The 23,990-nt window shown below is 24.7% G+C and overlaps 1 long non-coding RNA gene across 2 annotated transcripts; it reads left to right on the plus strand.

Moving 5' to 3' along the window:
* Nucleotides 1-74: 74 nt before the first annotated feature.
* LOC126555264 (uncharacterized) lies at nt 75-23,946 on the plus strand. 2 transcript variants are annotated; one of them, XR_007606798.1, is made up of 5 exons: nt 75-352; nt 458-628; nt 882-1,112; nt 22,848-23,189; nt 23,386-23,946. It is a non-coding gene; the product is annotated as an uncharacterized LOC126555264 (long non-coding RNA). The 2 variants fall into 2 exon arrangements; XR_007606797.1 differs by having other exon boundaries at nt 75-628.
* The last annotated feature ends 44 nt before the right edge of the window (nt 23,947-23,990 follow it).

The raw sequence follows: 23,990 nt of genomic DNA on the forward strand, positions 1-23,990 counted from the left end.
GTGTATTTGTGTTGACGGCTGCGCGGTATTGATGCGCGTGCGCACAAGACGGCCGCGGGACGAAAATGCCGCCGAAAACCGTTGACGTCATCACCGTCGCGGGCAGCGCGATCTGGCGGACGGTAACTACACATACGTAGATTGCATAATAATAATAATAATAATTACATAGTTAAGTTTAGTCAGGTATATTAAAATAAGTATTATGTACGACGAAAGTCCAGGAAGAGAACCTATGAGTTACGAAACGTTATTTACTTGTACTGTACACAATATGTACGCACAGTGTTTCCATAACAATACGTAATATTTATGTTTTTGATTGATAGGTAATTTAAATGAAAAATGATTGGTATTTATTACGATTAAATACATACAATCTGAAAGCCGTTTATTATCGGCCGATCGCGATGTGCAATCTGTATATCTTAATCGTGGTATTTATTATTTATTCCAGTGTTTCACGAAAAAAAATATTTCAACGATCGACTTGTTCGTCGAACACAGAATTGATTTCAAATGATCTGTTTGGCTTATCTTTTTGTGTCTTTTTTATATTTTTTTTTTTGTGAGTGCGAATTTATTATTGAATAATTGCTACCGGATAAGTAACATTGACCTATTACAGGTAATAGGTACCCATCAAGATATGTTGTAAATTGTAATGTTGTATATTACTTGTATTTGTATTAATTACTGTTGTAATTGAGTATATTATAATATATATATATATATATTGTAAGTTTATCATATCACTATTTTTTTTTTATTATATTACAACTTAGAAATTTAACATAATTACAAATTACAATACTTATATTATACCTACTCTGAAATACTATTATTATATTTTCAATAGTGGTTTTTGTTTTTGTTTATAGCTGCATACGCCACACACCAATAGATGTCGCTTCTGTAATGTGTCAGAAATCGAAATAGAATATACAGCGAAGTCAGGCCTTGAGGAAACGCGGAACTCTCTTTCTCTATAAAACGGTCACCAAAAAAAAAAAAAGACTGAAGACACTAAAGACCACTGATTGTTGATAATAGTATGTTCTTCGATGGCTGAAGTATGAAAAAAATGTATAGATTCTTTATAATCAGTTATCGTAAGTATTTGTTTTCTTAATAAACATAATATATAGTATAAATGTAATAATTAACAATAATAATTAATACATCTAAATTTATGGTAATATATAATTTAAGTTTCTTTTTATTTGTACATAAAAATGAAGAAAAAATGACTGATTTTTATAGAAATAAAATAAAATGATTCTATGTGGTTGTCTGGTTAATATTTAAGTATCACTATAACCTCTATTTATAGATTCATTTGAATTTAAGATTTCTTTAAAAAAATCGAAATTAAACGTAGGCAAACAAACATTTATCAAACATTTTTATGTAACGTGTAGGCGTTTGAGTATTCTCTATTTAGAATAGGTAGGTAGTTTTGCTATTATTAGTAACGAGTTTTGGGTGTGAGTACATTTCGATACAGGAAGTCGTGTTGGTATTGGATTGTCATTGACAAACTAAACACCTCTCCTCCTGATGCCAAAAAAGAGTTCGCCTTGTAAATTGTATGACACTTATGACGAACCATAATCTAACCGATTATTTTGTGTATTCGTAAATCGTATTTATAAATAAAAACGCAAATTACAGGCGAACACGTTATTTTGATATGTATCTGTTGGTAATATTACTAATATTGCAATAATGATTAAGTATACTATATGGCAATAAATTGCAGTGTAGTATAGGTATTATGTTTAATAAGAACATGATTTATTTATGACGTTATAGCAATGATCATTTTGCAATAGGACTTAATACGAGGTTGTATTTTTTGCTTGTTGTTTTCTTGAATAATTATTGTTCGAAAACACTCAGCAGTACCTGGAATCGTATTCGATTACAGTAATATTTATTCTTTATTAATAATTTTAAAGTATGAATTTAAAATCAATGGTATAGCATAAACAATGGGAGCACACTGATAAGTGAATGTGATCCGCTTTGCGATAACGTTCACACTTGATCTAAATTTAAAGAAATGCATTTTTCTTTAAATGTTATAGAATAATTTATAAAGAAGCCACATTTATTATTTTGTACATACATAAGTTAGGCTAGGTATAAAATTAAATATATAGTTTCTAATTTGTGAGTTATATAGATAGGTACTTATAATACCTGCTGTTTATATAGCTCGGCACAGTACATATTTTGACAACAACAAAATGACTAAGTAACAAATTGTAGTATACTAATACTCGTATATGTATAATTTAATCATTACAAAACATATCTAATATATTTTTTAAGAAGGTACACTAATACAATATTTTTTCCGACTTATATATTATGTTTAATAAGAATAAAATATTTCTCCTTAAGTTATAAAGTTGGAATTATAATATCGAATAACAACTATAAAAACATTATTTGTGTTTTGTCGTAAGAAGTTTGTTTTTAAGTACCTATTTATATTTTTAAGAAAGTTAGCTATTATATAATATAGGTATAATGATATAATTATAATTATACATAGGTACCTACCTAACTAAATAATTACCTACTAATAATTTTCGTAAGAATATCTAAGATTTATCATCTATGCTAATGACTATATGACTAATGACAATATCTATACATAATTTAAATATTAAAAACAATTCATTATTTCAAGTACATACAAACAAATTTGAAATACCCACATAAATATAATGCCTATACTGGCTACCTATATATTATGATTGTTGGTACTTAAAATTTCAAAGTCAAAGTAAATTATTATAATATCATAATTATAAAAAGATACTTATTGATAATAGTAATAACTACAAGTTTAATATTTTAAATATTTTTATTAATAATAACAATAGTCAATATTGGTTGGTATTAACTATGAAGTATAATTTATTCTTTAGATTTGAATTATTTTTAAGTATAATAGATAATAATAGATAATGCTTACGAAAACCGGAGAACATAAACATCAAATTGTATTTATTATTTTTTTTTTTTTGTGAATAATTTTATTATAGTATTTTAACACTTATCTTAGTATTTTATTTTAATGACATGTCGAAATTAAAATCATATATTTTAATTCAACTAATATCATACAATAACAATAATCTATCTTTGACGAGAGAAATATCTTATAAAGTTAGTTAAATAAAAGTGATTAAAAAACAATACCCATACCTAGTATAACCTACAATCTACATACTGCGACCTCTGTATTAAAATAAATATGTAACCTGATTATTCTGGTTTGAAGTAAAATAATAATTATTTTTCAATCAATTTGGAAATAACCTATGATAGCAGATTACAATTGAAAATTGCTTAAATTTTAAAAATAATAAATTATATAGGTAATTGAAAAGTGTTCAATATCATAACGGTAAATTGTTATATTTATCATTTTTTCAACACTAAAAAATAACACTTACCCATGGGAAACATAAATTTAGTGCTATAAAAATGGACATGTTTATTTTGGAAACTTTTAAAATGTGTTTTTTTTTTAATCACGGCAATTTGCACAACCCCGAAGGATAAAAGGGCGAGTGTTCCAGTATTTGGGGTAAAAATTAAAAATTCTAAAACAATTCCTAGCATTCCATGTGAACTATTTGTTTCCCTAACTACATTTCAGTTTCACACACACATACACACACATAATACGCACGCACATGTATGAGGCTTAATTCGATTTGGCCGATTGCAGACTCGAGTTTGTTGGAAAGTTAATTGAATAACGTTCGTAAATGTAATATATGACACTAGTCTCTCAACCCTTTCTGGGTTAAGCTATAGTAGAATAATAATTAGTTTCACACTTGGAAAATGAGTTATGTTTTTATTGTTTTGAAATAAATGTTGAAAATATTATACACATTATATTATGTACAATGTACATCGTACAATGGAATCCACTTTATACATTATTAATTCAGAAAAATTGAAAGCTAAGGTTCAATCTTCTTAGGTATTATATTATATGTTTAATAAATAATAATAAATTTAATATATGCACAATATTATTACTCGTATACAATATACACTATACAACCCATATTAGAGTTTGTGATTGTAAGTTGAAAAGCCAAAAATTCCTTTCATAATAAAATGTATTAAACTAATGCTTAAGAGATTATTAATATCATTATTATTAATAATATAGATTGTCTATAATAATCATTAAGACAAATAATTCAAGAAAATTGCTAATTGATATCAATATTAGGTATTGTAAATTTATTAGGTACTTCTTAAATTTAATAAATAATTAGAAAGTAATATGATTTTATTTTATGTTAATGTTATCTACATAGTATTATTGTGGTGACTTTAAACTTGGTTTTTGGTGGTATAGAATTTAAAATAACTGTGTACATTTAAAACAAATATATTTTTTCATAAAATTAAACACGAATTGTATAATATAAAAATATGATTGGTTAATTAAAAAAAATAATTCAATTAATTATTGGTAAATTTAAAATTTAGGAATTTATACTTAGTACAATATAATATATAATATACAATGCATAAACGCAAAATGTATTCAATGCAACTTATTATATTATTTCCTTTGTCTCTTTATTCAATAAAACCATATAGGTGTGTTATATTCAATGTGTTTTTAACACTTAAGTAAGTAAATTGTAAATATAATAAGACAACTAGTAACTAACTTAAAAATGATAGTCACGTATTTTTTTATTAAATAAAGTGAAAGTAGTATAATAGGTACCTTCTCGTTGAACTTTTGTGTTAATGCATAGAAATACGATTCGTATGTGATATAATTCTTTAATAACTATCTAACGAAACTAGTAACACGCTAGAAATTAGAATTATTCTATAAAATAATGTTACATTTTATTAAAATCTATTAATTCAATTTAGACTGGCTGTTTTAGTACTATCTAGTTATTTGGAATATAAATGAATTATGAAAATGTCTTAAAATATATTTTTATACAGACTTAATGTCCGTATATTTAACATTAATTTTTAATTGATCTTGAATTAATTTTTGACAAAGAACACATGTTTATTTTTAATATGATTATGTTATTAGTATGATCCTATGAACTATTATAATTTTTAAAATTAACTAGCTATACAGATTATATAGATAATACACACACATATATATATATTTATTTATAGCATATCAATTTCAACATTTTTATAATTAAATTAAAAAATATACGTAGACACTTAATGTATAATAGGTATTTTAGCGATTGTTATAAGTTAAAATTATTTTTCTTAATTATATTCTGTATAAAAATAGGTAGATTATATTTATATAATTTATATAATAGATATAAATTAAGTAAAAATTATAAATTTAGCCAATTTTAGTTTTTATTATTTTTAGAAAACAAATAACATTTTTTTTATTATTATGGCGTTTCATTCATATCAACTAAACATTATTTCTGATTAATTGTATGTGTTTGTTTAAATGTTAACCATTTTAATCATCAGTATTTTTATAAAAAACAAAATAAACTTCGACAATAAATAATTTAAAAGTACTCGTATAATTAAATTTATTAAAAAATAAATGTGACATTTAGAAGAAAATAAAAATACATAAATAAACTTGGTAAATCACTCAACTATATATAATCAGGTGTCGAGTTTATCTTGGTCACTGTAATGAATGTGTTAAATTTGAATTTAATGATATACCTATCATTAGCTTACAAGTCAAAAAAAAAAAAAATATATAAAATGTATAATATACATTTAATTTTAACTTAACAAGTGAAGTACCTACGTGTCAAATTAATATTTTGTTTCTATACACTTTCGATCTGTGTTTAAAAAATGTATATTAAATAATAAATTGTTCGCATATATATATATTATTATTTATTATAATTATAATATTGTTTTTTTTTAAATTTTTTTCTTGTGAGTTTGGGAAAGACTTACTTACAAGTAAAAGTGATATATAGGCATTTAGTTATAGGAGTTGTAGCACATAATATTGATATATAATGAAATCTTATAAATTTTATGTATGCAGTATAAAAAAAAAAGTTGAAGAAGAGATTATGCTTTATAGAAGATGTCGAATGTACCTCATGATTGTGTACTTTACTGTAATGGATGTGTTAAATTTGAATTTAATAATAAATCGCTGCATACGAAAAGTGATTTAGAGTTGAAATATGAAATTATATTATCTATATTAGTCTGTATTTTTAAGAATATTTTATTATTTATTTAAATAACTATTGATAATATATTATTGTTTTATCTGCTGTAATACGTGATAAGTTTAACTACTTAATTAATGCGAAGATGTTTATTTAATTATTTAATATAGGTATGTTTTAAGTTTCTAGGATTAATATTATTTTAATTCTAACAAATATCATTTGGGTGTAAACCGTTATTTCAAGCTTGAATATCCAATATTGTCAAAATTAGAATTTCAATATCACGTATAAAAATTATATCGTGTTAGGTTAGATTAGCCTTTATTCTAAACCTTTTTTTTGAATTTTTGTAAAAAAAATCATGTGGAATCTTGTACTATATTTTAAAGCTTTAGATATTAAAATAAAGATTTCATGAATTTCTAACTACCTACAAAGGAATTTACATATTTTCGTGATTTTGGAGAATTTCGTAAACATTTATACTTTAAACTCTTAGTAAGAAGCTCTTACTTAGTAAACTGTTGTAAGAGAAGCATATAGGGAACTTTGTATTAAATTTTCAACCTTTTTTATTTATAAACAATAATTTATTTTATCATGCTTAAATAAAAAAGTTAAAGATTTTAAATGTATGATTATTTCAGTGAAATAAATATTAAATAGATACGCACTTGGTTAATATAAAGAAACATTTTTATTAGAAAACTATAATAAGAATAAATTATTAAAAATGTTTATTTCTAGTACATAATCAAAATATATACATATAATTATGTATAAATATTCAGTATTCAAAATTTATATTTTATATTATAAAAATGATTGAAACCTTGTCCCTAGAAAATCTTGAATACTCTGTAGAGATGTGGACAAATTTGTGAATTCAGTATTACCGTGAGTGGGAATATGGGAAGGGGTCTAAAAGATTTTTATTAGCATCCATTGTATAAAGAGGTCTTACATGCGTGTATTTGTGGGCGAGGAAAAAATTGGTTTTTATGAAGCCACAGGGTCATTGTTAAACACTCGCAGTTTTAAAGGTAAAATAATTTTATCGACCAACTCGCAATGAAAACTTGCTGATTTCACGAAAACTATTATTCGTGAAAAAAAGTTTCAACAAAAGCCAATCCTATATTCTTGTAATGTGTGTACGAGGAAAGTCTTAAAGAAACATATATAAAATACTTCAAAATATCACATCTGTATTAACTTCTAGTTTTTAAACGTTAACTGAGTATACTCGTATTAATATTGTGTAAAAATACAACGCTGTATCGATTATATTAAAATATATGTGTAATATTCATGCATATATTTTTAACAACTTTACTACATATTAGAATTTAAAAATAATTATTTCTTCAATATATGGAAGGAGTGTTCTTTGTTGTAATCGAATTTCAAATTAAAATTTATAAACTATTATGTTATATACTTATTTTGTACTAATATCCAATAGTATAAAGTAATAAAAAGATTAAATCCTTTGCAATATTTTTTATCTCCGATAAAATTATTACTATTCAAGTAAAGTATCTTTATTAAAAGTTAATTTTAGATTTTTTTTTTTAATTATAAGTTGTTTTTAGTTAGGTTATTTATTTTTACATAAGTTTTTTTTATTTTGTTTTTGAATTATTTGAAGTCTATAAGCTTGCCTTAACTATGTTATACAATTACGTTTATTATTGATACTAAATTGTAATAATATTATATAAGTCACATTCACTAAGCAAACTATCATTTTAAATTCTTTTTATGGCTCAAGTACATCACGATACCACGAAAAAAAACGTCAATTCAAAGTTGAGATCGTGTTTTTTCCTTTTATGTTTATTTTAATTGCATTAGCAGTCGTGGGAGTGTTTCAGTCGGAATTTGCTTTTTAACCTCTTCCGACCATCGTTTACACACACACGCTCAGTATCCGAGGAAAATATTTAAATTAAGCTTGGAGCCGAGAAAAAGAAAAAAAAATGAAAAATAAATAAAGGAAAATTCCAGGTCCCCAAATCGATGAGTCGGTTCGATTTTTTTTCAATCAGTTCAATCATGACGGAAAAAATTGTTCGCTCAACCAAAACGAAAACACCGAATCCCTTTTTGCTTTTTATGAATAAGCTTAAAAAAAACCTTCATTTTATTTTAAATAATATAAGGTGCCACGCAATTCATTTAAACGTTTATTTTTTCTTTTATTAATATGGTACAGTGAACAATTGAAGAAAGTACTTCCAATGTTTTTCTACAAATACGCCATTTGCAATTAGACGAAAAGTCTTTTGGAGAAACCGTTCTACTTTTCATATAATAATTATTTGTTATAATAATTCTTAAAGTTAAATTCTACGACTCAAATAAAAATAAATGTTGAAATACTTTTAATTTGTTAGTATATATTTTAGGACCACAATATGCATGAATAATAAATTATAAAAGATAGCTTAAATATTTTGTATAGGTACTTAATTCGCTGACAATAATTTAAAAAATAGTATACAATAACTGTAAATTAAAGTAATAACAGTATAGATGTAATAATTCGTTTTTGTTAAATTAAGATCTAATTTGTCGTTGTTGTATTTTAATCTAAGTTTGATATTGATTAATTACAATAAATATATAGTATTCAGTAATTTAATTTTGTTTCAAATAAAATAGAAAATATTTTTAGTAATATTTTAAAAACATTCTGAATTGGTAACCTATATGTTATTGGTTTTCAATTTTTAGTAAAAATAAATGTGGTTGGAAATATTAGAATTTTTAATTTTATTTATATTAATAAGGAATGTTTGACACAAATATTGTTTTAAATTTTGTATAAAAGACTATTGATTACGTATTTAAGCGTTAAATTAGATATTACTTTCAATGAATAAGTTAACAGTTTATTTTGGATTCATATATTTTCATTTACTTATTTCTATATAAATTTTTTTATGACGGAACAGTCGCGAATCATTCCACATAATCACCTTTTAAATTATGCTGAAATGAAAACCTCGGAAAGCTCGGGCATTTTGAGTTTGTCACGTAGGATGTCATATATAATCAAAATGTTTACAAAAATGCTGATCTTCGTTCCCGCGAGCACCCAGGTTTAAACGCAGGATTATAGTTTGCGCTGTTGAGGGTGAAAAGTTTTTATTTTTAAAAAGAACGATGGGCATGTTTGTTTCATAAGCAATAGCAACATTTGGAAAAAAAGTTTTTTTTGTTTAGAATAAGGATTGGACTTTTAAATTGTTTTTGGAAGATTTCGGGGTTTTATACCTGTATGATAATTTTACTAAGTTCAGAAAAATGTTAATAGCTTATAGTTTTGTTTCAGTCCGTTATATAGTTTGACTACAATTATACATGATCATGTTATATTAATTGAAATAATAACACAGCTATAAATTATTTAGGTATTTTTGTTTATTTTTTCAATAGAATAATTTTTCAAATTGGAAGAGTTTGTATTAGGTGTCAAGATGACTATTGTCTATTGTTGATTAAGAAATACTAAAACAGGTATCGAAAAAAAAAACTTATGACAAAGAAAATGTCACAAATAACAGTGACAATAAAGCAATAGCGCTTAGAATAAGAAGTGCATACGTACTATGTAGAAAAAACTGATTATATTGTTATACCATAACGAATAATTAGTTATTAATAATTACCTACTTTATCAAACAGTAAATGTTTATAGAAATGAAACAATTCATTGAAAGAATATCAATAAATTAAATAATGCAAATTGAAGTCGTTGTGATTGCAATTTCTGTAGATTAGTTGAATATGCTTTTAGGACAAAATTAGGCCTGTATAGTCTAAACAATTAGTTACCTATTAAAATTAGGGTATTGCTAGTTATTTCTAAAAGGACGCCTAAAACGTAGTTTATTAAAGTGAGTTATTATACGATAGTTATTCAATGGAATAAAATGTTTTCTTTTGAATTTTTAACTACCAAGAACTAAAATTATTCAACATTGGCATAGGTAAATATTTATTCGCTAGCAGTGTTCATTTTCTTGCTTAATTTGCCGTTCATTCGTTACAATTACATTATAATTAGTATACCTACTATACATAATTTGCAAATCATAAATCACTAGATATATTGTAACAACAAATATACGACTATCTTTAAATATAATAATGCAACCCAATAACCTACCTACCCATATAATTTTCACTCTACAAAATATTACCGAATATCGAAATCATAAGTTCGTTGTACGTTAAAATATTTTCACTCGCACGAGAAATCGTAAACACGACCTTCCACGAAGCTAATTAACATGAATTTTAATATGCATGTTATGCTATAATATTAAGTCTCTATTCTCATATCAACTCGTGTTATTCGAAAACCGTTTTCTCGTTTATCTGAAACAATAAGAACGACTGTTTGGAAAGCGGGTTGAATTTTCCAGGTGAATACGATAAGTGTGTTCGTAGAGCTCATATAGGTCTTAAAATTTAGTTAGTGGTAAATGTTATCTTGGCATCAAAGTGTCTAACGAAAATAATAGACTATAATAGTATAATATTGACCTAATTAGAAATACACACATGAGTCTGAATCGTAAATGGTTTTATTATTGTTAATAATATTTAAATATTTAATACTGTAAATTATAAATACAATCACAAAATGTTGATAATCTGCTGTGGTGAAACTCTAAAGAACTTATCCTAACTTAAAGTTTTATTTTCAAAATTTAAAGTAACATTATTTTAGGATTTTATATTATTTATATATTTGCATCTAACAATAATCCCCTGTTGTAAACTATAAATTATAACATATACATATTAAATAACCATGAATTACATCGCAAGTGTGTTCTTTTGTATCAAACCAAGGTTAGGGTTTAGATTTGACGCAACAGTAGCATATTATTATGCATGTAGACATAATATACAATATAGGTATTATTATATCCGTAAGGTAGGTAGTAAAAGGTGACAGAGCTCATACCAGCGGCGCGGTGTAAGTACGCGTGGAGTATTTTTCAGGTAAATTAACATCACGAGGTTAGGTTATGCTGTCCCGGGTGTAAAATTTGATTGTCAAACTGGCACTTATTCTCGTATAAAAAGCTACGGGTCGCTCGGTAACCATTGGGTAGGCGGCAGTGGCGTCTGTATACCGTGTAGGTATAGTCAATCACGATGAGTGGCGGTGGCGGGACAGAGGTCGCATGCACGTTTCTCTCTCTCTATATATATGTGTTTATCTATGTTTGTGTGAGTGTAATGTATAAATATATATATATATTCATTTATAATACACATACTCACATGTATATATATTATATATATACATATATTTGTGTGAGTCGGCGGCAATGCGTGTGTTTATTTTATTCGCGTTTTCGCGCGCCGAGTGTCAAAAGCTAACGCTATATCCTACGAAAAAAGCCCTCTTTGCCCGCTCCGGGCAAAACTTCTCGTTCCCGTTTATATATGTATACACATATACTCACTGACACACATGCTCGTACCAATCATACTGGGTCTCTCTCTCTCTCTCTCTCCCTTTCTCCATCTTTCTCTCTTTCTCACTATAATATATATATTACATTATACTTCCGCACGCAAAAATGAACGGTTTGCGGTTGACAGTCGTCGAGTGTAATATGTGTACGTGTAGGTAGTGAGCGTGTATGTGTGTGTGTGTGTGTGTGTGTATGTTTGCACCCGCTGTCTGATTGTGCTACAAAAAGGACGTGTTTGTGTGTATGTGTGTGTGTGTGTTTTGGTATAAAAAGGGTCTACCACCGCCTAGTTGAAACGCCATATGCCGCAGGTGACATGTCCCTTAGCGCTTTTCATTCCACCTCTCCCAACCACACCTCTTCCTAAATCAACAACGGACTACCGTCGTATGTTTTTCTTGTACTCTATTACTGTATGTGTGCGTAACGAAAGTCTTAAACCCCGGATTTTTTCTTTAATTTTCATCGACTATCGAATATACCCGTGTATTACTACTCGTACATAGTTTTATATAAAATATAATGCGTTGGTGTTGTATATTTGTTGAGATCTCTGTACTAACATTTATAAACATCATAATTACACACATCACCGATGTTGAAAAGTCGCATTTCAGTTTCACGTGTGGTGCGCACGTCTCTCGTAAAATGCGCGTAGAAGGACGGAGAATCGTACCTAAATTAAAAATCAACATTTCAAAGCTTGACTATCCGTTTTACCCGATACATGAATTAATTATTTCACATTCATATATGACTTTAATTAAGATTATTGGATTGCGAGTTAAAATATATAAACTAAGAACAACAAAAAATAATGAGTTTTAAATGTTTAATAAATTATATATTTTAATTAAAAACAAAGGTAGTATTTACTTATGAGATTATTGTATGTGCGTCTAAAGGATTTTTAAAATGCACCAAGAATATTAATATTATTTAAAAAAAATTATATTATACTTTGTTAAGAAAATAGTTTAAAAACTGTTTAGTTGATAGTGTTAACTAACAATACATTAAAAAGTGTTACAGTAATTGTGGGTGAATAGAAACAAAATTTCGAAATAAGTTTCATTGACCAATAACTACAATCTAAGTATAACTATTATTGTTATTTGTTGATGTATTAGATTAGTTATGTTATAAAGAATCAAATTCAATTGAAAATTTTTTACTTCCATAATAATCGCCGATAGAAAAATTGATAAGAGCAAAATTTATTTTACTTCCAAAAAATGTGTATCAACTTTGTCATTATGGTGCTCATGAACAAAATGTGATTACTCTAAATTTTTCTTTTTAAATTTCCAGGATGGATGTTGAAATTTATGTAACGTAATTATCAATCCTGTTTAATAAATTGCTTATTTTTATATTTTTTTTAATTTAAACAATTTGTTTTCTGGGTGAATAGAAACATGTCAAATGTATACAAACCAAATCCCCGCGGCAAAAGTAAAATGTTGTTTTTTATGTAATAAAGGCTGTATTTGTACGGTTTTTTTTAAAAAATCAAAATTTTGTTTCTATTTAACCGTATTAGGGTTGAATAACAAATTCTATGAAATTTAAGCAGCTGTTTTTTTTCACCCATACCTGTGAGTAAATAGAAACATCGTACTTAAAAAAAATTATAAAATTAAATTTTATAGTTGAATAATCATTAAAATTTGTATCATGTAGTATACGATGAGACCCAAATTTTGATGTAATTCATAGTATTGTACATATTTTAGATCCAGGGATATAACACTTGAAAGGTGTAAACCTGTTTCTATTCATCCACAAATACGGTATTAACTTATTAATTTCTATTAATAAAATATTTACTATGTATTTTAATATACACTTAAAATAGTTTTATTATTGAAAATAATACATTTTGTTTTTAATATTGAGTTCAATAAATATTATAAAAGCAAATAGGTAATTTATATTTATGACACTTCAATGTGTAATATTGTGAATAATTTGTTTCAAAAATGTCATTGGGATGTTCTTGTCAAACATGAAACATAAAAAAATGCGTTCCGAATATATACATATACAAACGATTCATAAATATTATCTGAAGGATTCTATTTATCTAATAATAATATTTTCCATTAGATACATTTTTAAACATATCTTTTTAATATCCTACAACAGGATGCATGTCATACAATCAGTTTTATATCTACTCATAAAATAATTACATCTGTGAATCATCGATCAACATTTTCAATAGATACTTCAAAGTAATAATGCTTAATGTATCATTGTGTCACTACAGGTTTTGTTTTTTATCTAAATGTTTTAATTGAAATTTGAAACAATATAGTTGAGATTAAATAGTGTCTCGTTAATATTATAGATCTATATTTTTCTTTAAGAATATCGATTGCAATGTTACAAGGTCTATACTTACCTATTTATTGAGTGAGTTTAATTTTAAAATTTTTTTAATTACATTATATGTTTCAAACAAAATCAAAAATAATGGAAAAACACCGTAAGATAAATATAAATTAATGAGTTGAATATTAAAATTAATACTAACAAGGCCTGAGTTAATTTTTTAAAATCTTTAATTTTTTAAATCAATTTTTAATTTTGTAAGTTTCTAAACTTAAATTTTATTACTTAACAAATGTAATGGCTTACATAACTTTAATTAATTTTATGCAGAGGTATTGACCTAAGTAAAATTTGTATTCAAACCATTTATTTATAACTTTGTTTCAAAAATATTTGATCATAGAAATGTCCAAGACCTTAAAAGAAATTCTTAAAACAGTAAAACAGTAAAATGTATAAAATATATTTAGTTTGGATTTATAAGTGTTTAATACATATCGATCTCCTATATTATAATATAGTCGGTATTATAAATTAATATAATACTTGATAGGTAATAGGTAATAGTTTGTGACGTTCATGTTTATTGAAAAATGAAAATGGACCTTTGAACATATTATATAAAATGCTGAATGCTGATCATACAACATTATGAGTGCTAGATATGTATTTATATCATTATTGTTTCTAAACAGATTATATAAATATATTTTATATTTAGGCATAATATATGAATATTAAATTACATCATTTTGTAGACTATAATATATTATTTGTGACTTGTGTTACTTAAATTACCTAATTTGAATTTTGATTGTGTCATGCCTGTAAGGACATTTATCTATTTTAAAGATATACTATTTTCCTTATCGATCCGATTAGGAAGCCAAAGTTAATTTTTTTTATTTAAGTTTATTTTTAACTGAATTATAAAAAATTATCAAATAACTTTTAACATAGCTATATTTTTTTTCTATATTGACTTAACTTAATTTAACAAATTAAACAAATTCATTAACTTGCACAGTTTTAATAAAAACTTAATTAAGATTTTAATCATTTTTTAAAAGAAAGCGTATTTGAAAGACTGTATTTCGACATAATGTATAATCTGATTTAAATATTTTTGTATCTATTTGTAAAATTATTGTTAATAATAGAATATTTTAAGTGTTAAAAAGATACTTTTAATCATGCTTTGAATTTATATAAAATTTATATTAATCATAAGCAAAAAATGAAATATTGAAACAAATATTTAAATTAGGTATATATTTTTTTCTGTGTGATATATTAAAATCATAAATTAAATTTTCCATGTTTGAGAGTAATATTTTTGTAGAGATTCTATTCTAAATATTTATACAATGATATTTTAATAATTGTGTAATAAATTACTTATTAATTAATGTTTAATACTTTTGCTGCGCATATCAGTTTCAAAGCTATAATAATTAGGGGACGGTTGTAAAAAAAATAAATTTAAATTTAAATTCTACTATAATGGCAGTAGGTAAATAGATATTTTTCAGAGAAGGAAAAGGTTAAAAATATGCATATTGTTATTTTAGTGAATACTGAAATAATTAAGTTTTTGATATTAAGTTAATAACGTGACAAATTTTAAGTATCTAGTTTATCTAAGTAGTATGACTATTGGCTAATTTGTAGATTACTTGAATATTTTTTACATTTTTAACATTTTAGACTTAAGTATTACACACACGCACACATGTATAATGTATATGTATACTATAGTATGTATATATTATACATATGTAGATTGTAGGTGCGACTTATATAAATTGTATCGAAATGGCGGAAATCGCATTTTTTGGTTGTAAAAACTAATATTGAAAGTGTTAGCAAATTAATTGCGAAAATTTTTTACTTGTTTGAAGTAAGAAAATCAGATAAAGTTTTGGTACCAAATTTAAGGACGCCAAGGTTGATTTTAATACTTTTTAATCAATAGTATAAATGCCCGTTTGAAGTCTAAAATTAAATTAAAATGATATTTCAAAAACAAGATAGTATTTATTTTAATACTTTACTTTTTTATTTTTGAAGCAATGCTATTTTTTAAATAATAAGTACTATTACTTAGAATAATTGTATGTCCACATTTAAAATTGTTAAAATAGAATAAATATTTTTTTTTTATGTTAATCAGTAATTATAATTTTTTATTATTATTTATACCTACTACAATTAAAGAATTTAAAATATTAAACGTTTAACTTCTATATCATATCTAGTAAATACTTTTAATACTTATTTAAAAATAAAATGATTAAATATAAATATAACATAAACATATGTCACGATTGCAATTTAATAATAAAATTTATTTATAGGTACCAAGTAAATTAAAATCATATAACAAACTACAAGTCTATATTTTAACCAGAAAATCAACGTAGTATGCATTAAAACAATTATTAAAATAATGTTTCTATAATTTGTTGCTTTGACAATTTCAATACATTTTATAATATTATAAGTGATTATCTAAGTTTTATGTATTTATAATTAATTTCAAATGTTTATATAATTATTGATTTTTATTTTATTTTACATATTATTCATTTAAGTTAAAGTTATACTTGTTAAGACTTCTGATTAATTTCTCCTGTATCGGTAATAAAAGATTTTACTCAGAGGTGAACAGAGTCAAAATTATTTTTTATTATATAAAATAAGTCGAACAATTTTAAAATACTACTTCGACTTAAATAAATTATTAATTATTATTTCATAAATTTAATATTGGATTATATTTTTGATGATAAATATTCTATGGTAATACAATAACAATATGATGAGGTAATTATACGAATCAGATACGTAATATGTACATATTTTAAGCATATTTATTTGAAATATTTTTCATAACCAACTATTCCCATTTAAAATTTAAATAATTATAATATTTATATATTAAATATTTATACAAAGTAATTTTCAACCAAAATATCGTTTGGTACAAATTTTGTATTTGACCAATGATCAAAAATAAATCTATCGATATGTATTAGATTAATATTTTTAAGGTTACGAAAATGTTATTGATTCATTGTTTTCACACCAACTTTGTTTTTTATTATTTTCTGATGCGTAAGCTGTTTTTTGCTTGTTTTTATCCCGACGTGGCCGTTTTTTTTTGTTACAAACGAGGTTAGATTAGATTTGAATTTGTAGAACACAAACCAGACTTCCGTGAAATTTCAACAATATATTCAAGGAATCTCTCTAATTTAATATTAGCTTGCCATTCCTGCCCATCCACGCGTGCCCCGAAGCTCTCAAAGAAAATTATTATTACAAACACCCTACCGCCGGTTCACATTTTCCGTCATCGCCGTCTCGAGCTTCCGCATCCTATTTGTTTCATTCGTTATTAGTGATTGAGAAAATATCCCTGCCGTTGCTCCAGTTTTCTCTTTAACGGAATCTTTTAAATTTAAACGTCACGTTTTTATGAGTTCTTCTTGCAATTCTTGTTAGAAAGAATTCGGGAATTTAATTTTTTTGAGATGATAATATTATGGTGTTATTGTCGTCCATTTAGTTTACAATTTTAGGGCGTTTACAATATAAATAGCTAGTAAGTATGCTTTTTGTATGACTGGGAAAATTGAACCTTTAAAATGTATGTATAACAAAGCACATATAGTATATATATAGCATATGTAAACTTATTCAAATACTCAAATAAATAAAAATACCTATAACAGTGATTGTAAAAACTATAAATAAAACAAAAATATTGTTAGATATTTGGACTATAAGATTTGTATTTCAAAGGATATACAAAAATAAAATAATCCTTACATTTTTGTTGAAAGCCAATTTAGATTTAAAACAAAAAAGTTACATATAAGTTGAGAATAATTTTTAAACATAATCGATCAAAGCTAAAAGTAAAAAAATTGTGACATCTGTCGTTAAGTTACTATAATTAAACTATAGTAGTTTAATCTAAAGTAATTAAAATATGGAATTAAAAACATCTTATAAAGAGCATATTTTAGTGTAAGATCTACGATTAAAATAAATTAAAGAACATGTATTTTTTCTGTAGATAGTGATCGGCTGTAATATTTAATAGGTAAAATCACACATGCATATGACTTATTTTTTATTGGACAGCAGTATTTTTTAAAAGTTTTAGTTTGAAAATAAATAACATAAAAATGGTCAAAGTAATTATGGTTAAGTATTCGGTGTATTAGTTTTTCCTGATTAAAAGTCTGTTAACGAAATTTCGAAAAACTTAAACTAACGCAATGCTTAAAGTAAATATAAGTATATATAGTAAGTATATATAAAGGATTTCATGAATTTAGAATTGTCATTATTTTTATCATATTTTGCCATCGAAGTATAAATATAGTAGCTATTAAGTAGGTATAAAGTAAATAGTTCATATAATTAGATAAGTTAAGATTTGAATAGGTACTTATTTGAATTAGTGAATGGTTTTTCAATTCATGTTTAAATTCGAAGAATGATTCAAATAATTTTAAATTCTGTAAATGTTTTATACGAATAAATAGTAAAAATTATGATGTATCACTATTTTTTAAGCATAAAAATCTAGGAAGTTGTTCAATAGTCTAGTAAATTTAGAATGTACATTGTTATTGAGTAGACTACGGAGTTACGGTTCATTCTGATGTATGTGATGAATATGAATTAATTGAAAAAAATTATTGCATACGAGAAACGATACTCATCTTTATTTCAGTCTATATTTCTTAAGATATTCTATTACTTATTTATATTGATGTTATTTATTTATATTTTTATTAGCTGGTAATACAATAGGCATAGGTAGTGCGTTGAACTAATGTTTTTCACATAGTGTTTTATAATTTGTATTAAATATTGTTAGGATACGATATTCTATTGTTTCTTATTTTGTGTTATTAACATATAGGTCAATACTAGTGTACCGTAGATGTTGTCAGTAAACACGAGGAATAAATCAAATGATTTTAAATATTTTGGAAATTGTATTAAGTATAGAAAATGATAATTTTAAGAATAGTGGAATGTTTTAAGTTATTATATGATATAAATGTTTTATTTATTTATTTTTTTTTAAATTAAAACAAAATAAATACAACTGTTAGAGGAAAAAATCACTATTTGTTGTTTACTTTTTTACTTGAAACGCATATGAAAAATAAACTGAACTTGTTTATTTTTGATATATTTAAATATCTGTAAGAATAAATCATGAGGAACACTTTTTTTTTATTATTAAATTATGTTTCGTATACCAAAACAAAGAGATTTCTAAAAATTTTAAAAATATTGATGATTGAATTATTACTTATACCTATATAATTAGTTACACGGCGCAATGTATAGTCAAACTAAATATTGCTTGAGAGTAAGAAGATCATATTTTTAAAATTTTCACTTTTTTTACAAAACAATTTATTTTTAAGTATTAAAATGTAAATAATTATAATATTGTTAATACTGGCAGGCTATTCAATAATGATACATTAATGCCACTATGCTATACATTTATGATACAAATCCTTAATTGGCTGATTAATGTTGTGTACTCACTACTCGTACTACTGTGGAATATCATCTTGAGGAAATATTTTATATAATTATCAGATTTTTTCTTTGACTAATTTTATGTTGATTCAGTGTTTTTGATAGCTTGAACTATTAATTGTTAAATGGAGTATTTAAGGGAATGGCAAAACATATTTGTGAGGTTGCTTTAAAAAATGTTGACCCAATTATATGGATAATTTAAAATGACAGATATCACATTATTTTTTTTGGGGCCACGAAGTATGAACGTCAAATAAAAAAAATTGAATGCTAATTAAGTAGTTATATTTTAGTTATTTTAATCAAAATAACTAATAAATAGACTAAAATTTTAGACATGGTTACCAAACCAATGAATCTATTTATATAATATAGTTATTCATCGAAATTAACACTTTCGTAATCTGTTATCATTTTTTTTAGTGAATTTGTAATATTTTGTTCTACGTATAGTATAATACTTAAATTAAGTATAATTTTTGTAAGGGCTACCACTTAATATTTAAAATTAAAATATAGATATTATTATAATGTATTGAGTAAAATAAATTATACTAAAAACTAAAAGAAGCAAATGAAAAATATTATTTTTCGGAACCGCAATAAAATAGTAAATGATAATGTTTAATTATCTTAAATCCTATTTGTATTAATATTAAACAGTCAGTTAAAATGTTATGAGTTATTTTGGATAGTTTGAATATCTATAAATGAAATCATATTAGTTTAATGTATTAATTATATAAATGTAGAGTGTACTAAGTTTACCTATAGGTGGTTTATATGTCCTAAATAATCCTGATAAAATATATTATTTTGGTTTAAAATTGAGAACTACGGAGATTATTTTTAAGGTAAAAGTTGAATAATTGATACATCGGTCTTATTTAGTTTGAGCAAATTAAAAAAAAAAATTTTTTTTTAATTTAGCAAGTAAATGGAAAAGCAAACAACATCATAAGATATAATCGTGACATTTAATAGAAGCAAAACTACTACGATTTTGGTACCTCTAATGGCTGGTATTTTATCAGTTCACTGTACTCTTTGTGAAAGTTTATGTCTTATCGACATAATCAACTCAACGATCGTTTTCTCTATGCCCAATGAAATCCAGCCGTATTGTCCCCAAAGTGCTTTCGTTGGCCAAAATTTATTGATAGCCCATTTTCTCTAAGAACCTAGTTCAAAATGTCACCCTAAGGAAACTCAATTTTCTGCTTTTTTTTTATTGCCAAAAGTCACGTTTCTTCTATTGTTACACCGTGCGAAAAAAAAATGTCCTATATTGACAAAATCCGTTAGAAATACTATAAGAAGCGCGCGTGCGTACGTATGCACGTGTATCATGTACATATTGTACATACACTATACATATATTTTTTTTCCAGACGATTTGATTGGCATTCAAGCCGATTATTCCGTTTGATAACCTTTGCTTGGATACTTGGCATTTTCCTATCCTATCCTTTACAGTTTTCACTCGATGTGGGTCCAAGGATTTTGAAGTTTTATCGTTTGCAATATATTTTCATGTCATCGATTGTCGAAGCTATTAACTGAATAGTCACGTTAAATAATTTTTATCAAAGTTAAAAATTATTTTTTATTTTTATTATTATTTTGTTTGATGTTTTATTTTTATGAATGTTGATTACTTTTCTTAGTTTCAACAACCTCTCTATTTAACTTAATTTTATGCAACTCATTAAGCTCCATAAATTATTATTAACTCTTTAGTCATTGAAAATAAAGTGTTATATTATTAAATTAATATTGCTCAACATACTTTTAAAAATTTGACAAAAGTCTATATTCTTTTTTTTATAAATCTTTTATAAATGTATCTTAATCATTTTTGTAATTAGTACATTTATATTCAGTAGAACAATAGAACAACATGTTAATAAAAAAGGTAACTAGCTGTATTTGAATATTTAAATATTCAAAAAAATCGTTTTGATATAATATTTAATGTTGGTTTGTTATATTTTTATTTGAAAAACGGATAATATTTATTAGAATCATTTTTGAATGATATGGTCAACTATTGTTTAGCTATATAACTTATAAAAATAAGCGTAGATGGATATATATTTTAATTAATATTTTACATTTGAAAAGATTTTCCCTCAAAAGAAGGTTTACTGATTTTTATACGAGTAAATCAAACTATCTTTTTTTATTATATTAATAAGTTAATTGATAACTACACTATTTTATCTGGTTTTGCATTAATTTAGAAAAATTTAAATATCTATGAAAGTAGGTCAATATAATAAAACACTAAAAACACTTAGGAAAGAAAAAATGAAAATGTATTGATGTACACATTATTTAATAAAAAGAAAATAATGTTTTTTTTTTTTTAAGGCAATATATTTATCTACTTTAAACAATGAAATATTAAAAATACACAATTGAGATGTGGATTAATAAAAAGATAAACTGTTAGTCATAATTTTAATTTAAGACGTTGGATGAATATAGTATAATAAATATGGAAGAGTATAGTAATTAAAAATTAAGTCTTAAATTGATTGATAAAATAATAGGTACCTAGTGCTATTATCTATAATCTAATATAAGTAATTAATAACAAATACTTTAATTATATCAATACTAATACAATTATATGTATAAGATTAGATAATTTTGTATGTCAATTGTTTATATTGTTATATATAATATACTAATAACAATTATATAGGTTATGGATAGGTTAGATTAGGTACATGGTACATATGTCTATAGTTTAATGGCATAAAATGAGTATAAAAATCCATTTAATTTTATTAATACAAAATCATCATTATTTTATGAAATATTTACAATATATTTCCAAACATTTTTTTATATTAAATAATCACAAAAAAAAAAAATATATATATATTACATTTTCTGGCCATTAAATTATTTAATTTAAAAAAGTATTTTTTAAAGTATCTGATGGTTATAATATTTTATATTATATATTATTAATTTTTATTTATTATTGGCGATCTTACAACAATATTATCGTATGTTATATTACGGTTCATTCAATTTGTTTAATAAGTTATTAAAAGACAATAGAAATATTAAAATCTAAATAAACAGAAAATTAAAAATATTTAATGTAGACAGTAAGGATATTGCTAAGTAAAATTTGTCACGTAATGAGAAGTGGTAAAAAATAAAAAGTTTTTGTTATTATTATTATTTTTTTTGGTAGGTTCGGGACATCATTTTTTTTTTTATATAAAAGGCTTTTGTGAAAATATGATGTTCGATTGAGGAATACTGTCCTCCACCCACCATTAGAGAAGATGAGTCAAAGAATCAGGGACAAAAGGTCCCAGTCAATAACAAGTCATCCCTAGTGCACCGCTAATGATGGCGGTACTAGCCTAGGGATTACACCCGGAGTTATTGGGAGACATGCTTCCGTTGTAAAAATCGGATAATGATGTGCTTTTTTTGGGGACCCGGGTGCTGAGACTACCGATATAATTGGACCGTGAAATACGCAGAGATAACAAGCTATATGAAATGGCTGGTTTGACAATATTTGACGGTAAACGTTTCTATATAGTATATAATATATATATTTTATAAAAGCTATGTCCGATATTCATTTTATATATTTTTATAGCATTCAAATTTAATGGTGTATGTTTTAGGATTAATAATAATAATTATTTTAAATTTTTAAACGCAGGTTCTTTGATATGTTCTGTAAATGGCTAAAGCAAGGTATTGTTTTTTTTTAGAATAATGGAAGTTTGGAACGGCTTGGAGAGCTAATCTACACAGTTGACTAATACTAATGATTTATACCGATTTTGATTACAAAATTGTGTCAATCGTATCGTTTCGGTATGGTGAAGATAAAAGATTGACTAAATATAAAAAAAAAAAAACAGTTTATGTGATTTACATAATTTTCCTGAGCTCTTGTGGATTTTTTGGATAGTTTTGAATTAGCGAGTTAGAATTTAGAACTTGCTGGAAAGCTTTTTTGTTAAGGATTTTCTATGAAAAACCTTGGAATTATCAAGCATACGCATGAAAATACTGCAATACTATATAGATTTCATCACAAATCAAAAAATGAATATGATGATTGGCTCAATGCGTTTCCCATTTGTTTTACTATTCATATTATTATACTCAGAGTTTCGTAGAATAATTATGTTGGTGTGTTGTCGACGAAATAAATTTGGTTTCAAGGCAAAACTATCTGCACATTGTATTCATAGTAATCTAGAAGAAGCATTTATAAATCTTACTTAATTAAGATATAACAATAAATTTATAATTTCACAAAATAATATCAATTGTTCTTATAATTTGGACAACAATACATTTTTTGTAG

Source organism: Aphis gossypii, chromosome 1 (genome assembly GCF_020184175.1).
Source record: "Aphis gossypii isolate Hap1 chromosome 1, ASM2018417v2, whole genome shotgun sequence".
NCBI classification, from domain to species: Eukaryota; Metazoa; Arthropoda; class Insecta; order Hemiptera; family Aphididae; genus Aphis; species Aphis gossypii.